Source organism: Cryptomeria japonica, chromosome 10 (genome assembly GCF_030272615.1).
Source record: "Cryptomeria japonica chromosome 10, Sugi_1.0, whole genome shotgun sequence".
NCBI lineage: Eukaryota > Viridiplantae > Streptophyta > Pinopsida > Cupressales > Cupressaceae > Cryptomeria > Cryptomeria japonica.
In genome coordinates, this window is record NC_081414.1 from 17,634,225 (window position 1) to 17,640,447 (window position 6,223).

The following is a 6,223-nucleotide window of genomic DNA, read 5'->3' on the forward strand; positions in this document are numbered from 1 at the left end:
GACACATGCCTAAAAATACTCCTAACCCATAGGTATACCTTATGGACTTTAGGAAACACCTTTAAACTACCCCTAGGAGTCCATTTGACCCCTTATAAACCCATCTGAAGTTAACTTTCGGGTCAAACCTGAGTTGACCACTCCAAAGACTCTCTACCCAAGGAAAATTTAGACCCACATTCAAGTGTTTGAAAAAGCTATGGTTGAAAACAACTCCCTCCAAGAGACAAGTCAAAAATCAAGACATAAATCAACACGTGTCAAGTGACACAATAAAATACATTATAAAATTACACATGAAATTTGTCTCTTGTTGGATTTACACAAATTAATAAATTTAATTAAACACACACGCAACATTTACTTTCACAAATAAAATACGATACATACAGGGTGTTGTCTCTCCAAATAGACAACCCCTGGCTTTACGAACGCACATAGGTCTAGGTTTGGTTCTCCATAATGTTTCCATGGTCACATGAATAATTTTCCTGCGCATCTCAATTACACATTAGTAATTCCAAACAACCTCATATAATATTAAACACATGAATAAGAATACACATCAAACACTCTGCATACAATTTACATTTAAACAAATTGATATATCTTATATCCAAATAAATCCACATAAGCAATTATCATAATCCTCATAATTTTGATCCATACATAAGACATGCATCCTATTTCTATCATCATAGTAAAGTCCTGCAAATCCAATAATGACATACATCGTCTCAAAGTTATCCTATTCTAGAATCATATGTATCCATAACACATCAAAATGTACACCTCAAGGTAGAATGATTTTGTAACCTGGTTCAATTACTTTTCTCACCAATCTATCCGCCTAACAGAGCACATCCTATTGAATTATAACATTTATTAATAAAGTCAACCATGGTCAACTGAGTTAACCAGAGCTTGATCGGGGAGGGGCTCTACATCCTCCTCCACTAGAGATCGACTTACTCCTGGAAGTCGCATGAGCAGAATACAAAATAGGGACATAACATTTCTCACAATTTCAATAGGTTACTCTAAATCTTATCTTGCCTACTAGAAAGATGCATTACCAAAACCAACTTATTATTGTAATTAGCTTACTATCTTCATAAAATTAAATTCTTACATTTCCCTTCAATCTCAGGTAGGTGTTTACAAAATTCTATTTTTCAACCACTTATGTTAATGCACCATCCAAATTATATCAATAACACACATCAACTCCCATAAATCAAGGTTACACATGATAGTTTCTTATTAATTTCTAGGAGTCATACTTATTAAGGGTTCATGTAAAACATGTTTATCCCACTGCAATTGTCATCCATACTTGCCACTAAAGAGAATTGACATCACAGTTTATCCATAATGAATCTACTTATTTTACACCAAGGTGCCTCATAAGGGGGTTAATTACTTATTTGGTAAACCACCCTAGGTGCATGATTTCTTCCAACATCCTGAGGCCACAAGGAATGATCAAGTTTTAAGTTCTTTGAATCTACCCATAAGTAGGGAAACTTTCTACTCCTAGGGCCCACAATGCTTGGTATTTCTAGGCACCAAGGTTTTAGTTTCATAGGTACATTATTCGCAAAACCCAAACATTAAGGTACGTAACCATCCCATTCTAAGGGAGTGATGAAAATTTATAATTATTATTTCTTTTTTATCTCATCCACACAATCATCTCCATACACATGCCAAATTTACCAGTCTGCAATTATCATCACTTTCGCAATTCATTAGGTCTAGATCACACAAGCGCGCGCGCGCACACACACACACACACATATACTTTTATTTTTATTTTATTTTTTTGTTATAAATTTCCTCTCTTAGATTACTCGCAAATAATTTTATTTAGGAGAATATTCCTTTCTTTACCTTATTTCGAAATAACATTCTTTGTTTATTCTATGTGCCTAATTTCACTCCTTACGGTATTCTCCCTTGACACACTATCATTGGTTCAATGAACATGATAGACATTACACAAATCACATCACTGGGGCTAGCTGCATTAACGTCAAAATGACCATTGGACACTTTTTAAAGATCAAAATAAAAGTTACTTTTTCCAAATCCAATCAAAGAAGAAAAGTGTCGGCAATTGAAAGATATTAAAATTAGCAACACGGCAAGTGCCATAGCTCCAATAAATAAAAAAAACATAAATTTAGTGGTCCTTTCATCATAAAAATAAATAAATAAAAAGAAAGTACTAGCCCCTAGATCGCAAAATACTATTCAAAGAAAGTCAAAAAAATACTGTCGAATCAAAACTCGAAACAAGATGACCATACTAGCCATGCTATAGGGAGTAACCGCAACACCTCACCCAAGATCACATGTCCTGAGTGTGTTAGGAAGTGATTATTAGACTCTTGAGATTCTTAGATTATCTATATTCCTTTATTATTTACAAAATATCTTATACACATGAGATTGCAATCGTTTTATAGATCATGTTTCATTTTAACCTTCACGTGATTGCTATCACAAGCCACACTTTCCAGCATAATCCGTTATCTATTTAGGGTTATTAACATCCATAATTATATCTAGCAGGTGATTGCACTAACTCTACCATCCTCTGTCCATTCTCCTAGGACTTCCATTAATTTTCTTGATATGCTAAACCTTGGTTCAATATTACATGGTAACTCATGCATCGACACTTTCATGTCTTACTCACATGCGGTGGATAGTTTGGCACAAAATTGTCACTTGTATACTTAGAAACAATTGGGATTTGAAAAAAAAAATGTAATCATATAATTCTACTAGGGACGTCATTTGTTTTCTTAGCACCTTTGCTAGCTCCTTGAATTTTCACCTCTAATCATCCTTTCATCCTCGTCAATAAGGAGCATGTTGCCAAATTACTAACACTTATGGTTAAGAACCATTTGGGGTGGACTAATTGTCAAGTAAAATCAATAACGCTTGACAACCAATTCCTTCCCACACATTTCATGACATATTTCAAACAAAGCGAAGAGTTGACTTATTCCCTCCTACTTCCCTTATGCAACTTATGATATCAAGGGGGTGTGTGCTCTCTAGAAGTGACCAACACTCACCCTATTAATTAAAATTTGGTAAAAAGAAGTTATCACTTTCCATATTATTATTTTTATATTTACTTACTAGCCAGTTTTGGCATATCACAACTTACAATTTCCTACAACCCACATAAACCACCTTATCATCATAATATCCTGTTACCCAATTACGGTATAACATAAGGGTGTCCAATAATTACCAATGCCTTAAGACTCCCATAATTTCCAGGTTCTCCCTTGGCTAACCACCTAATTCGGCTCCTAATCCATGTTCTCGTAATATCTTATACTGCCAACTAATCATCATAAAAACCTTCGTATTATAATATTGCTATACTATCTTTCCATAAGCCATTTCCATCTGTATGTTGTTCCATCCATACTTAATATTTTCGCATACCTTCACACTTGAGTGCCATAAATTTACAAACCTACTTCGGTTGTGTCAAGTAGTTAAATTGTGTTACATATTGTCTTGTAACTAGCAACTAGTCATGATTGGGTTGCACTTTTCTCCTTAGGTTCTGAATGAATATTAGTTACTCATTCCTAGAGTATAAGATCCTAATACTTTTACACTCCTTGCACTTCAATAGGGATTTTTGTACGATTCCCAAATCGTCCCTACTCTCCTTGCCATTAATTTCTCCAAGATTGTCTTCCCATAAGGGAACTAGTTGTGGCTTTACTTTGCTTGTTTCCCCAATTATATAACTATGGATGAACTTAGGGTTTATTGCAATTACGTGCTTTAACCCAAGAGCTCATGTATCCTTTCTCCTTAGTTAATTCATCTATAAAATTGCTAGGGTCCACTTATCAAGGAGATTGCCATTCATCATTTTAGTCCTTATCTTCAGGGTTATACAACTCTAGCTTCTTTGCGTTGCTACAAGGATTGTCTAACGAATGCTCTTAATAAGCAACCTAGCTTGACCACACGCTTAAGGCACCTATTCATTAGGATAGGTTAATGATTCTTTCTAATATTCGCAAGAGTACCTCTTAACCCTTCTTCATTGTTGTCTCAAATGGCGGTTGTGGTCCTCGAACCACCAAAATTTTCGCATAGCTAAAAAAAAATTTAACTTGAGTTGTCGCCATCTCAATTATCCTGTTTATTGCGCCTTCATCTTATGTCTAACTAGCTTGCTTGACTTGCCAAGTCAAGAACATACCTCGATGGATGGTATTCTCTTAGTTACCATCAAAGGTACTGTTATGCCTAGCATATATGTTTCCCCATTTGGTCTCCTTGAGTCAAAATGTGCCCCCCCCCGTTTTTCTTGTTTTGTTTTTCTTTCTTTTTTGTTTTACCTCGGAACTCCGGAGTTCCGAGGTCTTCTTTGTCATTTTGACCTCAGAACTCCGGAGTCCTGGAGTCCTGAGGTCTTGGGTCTTTTTGACCTCGGAACTCCAGAGTCCCGAGGTTGTTTTGTTTTTCCTTTCTTTTGGCCTCGCGACCCTAGGACCCCGTAGTTCCGAGGTCGTGTTTATGGTTTTCGGGAGGCTATATATATGAGTTAATGAACTTTTAAGTTCATTTGTGCAATCAACCTTCTCCTCCTTAGCTCCAAGTCGTGAACCTCCGGTCTTTTGAAGCTCTCTCTCTCTCTCGGCGTTTGTTGGTTTTTTGATTCACCGGGTTGGTGAATCTTCCCTCCTTGCGTGTTTTTCTTGTTTGGTTGTCTTTTTGTTTTTGTTTTTTTGTTGTTTTCCTTTCGTGTTTGTGGTTGGGCATGCCCTAGTGTCACCTCAAAACCCCGGGTCCCCGAAGTTCCGAGTTTCTCTTCCATTTCACCTCGAAACCCCGGGTCCCTGGAGTTCCGAGTTTCTCTTCCATTTCACCTCGGAACCCTGGGTCCCCGGAGTTCTGAGTTTCTCTTCCATTTCACCTCGGAATCCCGGGTCCCTGGAGTTCTGAGTTTCTCTTCCATTTCACCTTGGAACCCCGAGTCCTCGGAGTTCTGAGTTTCTCTTCCATTTTCACCGTGGAACCCCAGGTCCCCGGAGTTCCGGGTTTCATTGTCATCCCACCCCGGGACCCTGTGACCCCGAAGTCCTGAACTAGATTAAGATCTATGTTTAGCATTGAGGACTAAGACTTGTGTTTTGCCTGCAGGTTCCAGTGATTAGATGGACACATCCGCCAACATGAGGGGCAAAGAAATTGACAGACTTCCAGCCACTATGAAGTACCAATATCAAGGATAGGTTCATGTTCGAAGTTGGATGATCGAATTAGATGGGTCACAGACACCAAGGTGGGACACATAGAGATTGGGGATATTGCAACCCAACTGGATAAACCAAACCTAGATGCTCTCCACTGAAGAATAAAGAGGTTGGGTCTTGTGGAAGCTAATGTGTTCCCGTAGTCCCTTCAAGCACCTGAGTTTATAATGACCATCCCTCCATTCTACAATCCAGAGACAAGAAAGTGTATGGATGCATAGGGAAAGACTGTTATTGACTTGTCACCGGATATGTTAGGCTTCATCTTCGGAATCCCAACTAGGGAAGAGTCATTCTTATTAACAGAAGAAGAGGCTTTGAAAACATGGAATGAGAAGGTGGCAGCTAGCAAAATACACATGAATACCAACTGGTTGGAAGAGGAGAAGAAAATAGGGCTCAAGGCTACAGAGATCCTAAGGGCATATTTCAAAGAGCCTCAGAAGGACTTGATTATCATGCTCAGTAGGGCCTTCGGCAAGCCTGACTGCAAGCATTTCCATCCCTGGATTTTCCAGTTTATGACCACCATTCTGATAGGGAAACAATAATTTGACTGGCCACAGATCCTCTCTGACAATATCTATAGGCAAATGAAAGAAGTGCAGCAAACACAAAAATTCTTCTTCACATCATATATCATCTGGGTAGCTGCCAGAGCTGGAAAATTCCCAGGCCTACAAGTGGACGGGTAGTTAGGAGAGAAAGAAGGACAGAAGAAGATATGGGAATATTATTCCCAGCTCACTCTAACAAATGCAAAGACACACTTTAAGAGGGTTAATGATGCTTTTGTCTTCCCTATAATCATTAAGTTGACTGGAGACGTAGGATACTGGATTAGCCCCGAGGCTATGGCTATCATCCGGGAGTGGGCGTGTTGGTTCATCCAGAACCCACTTTCCACTTACATC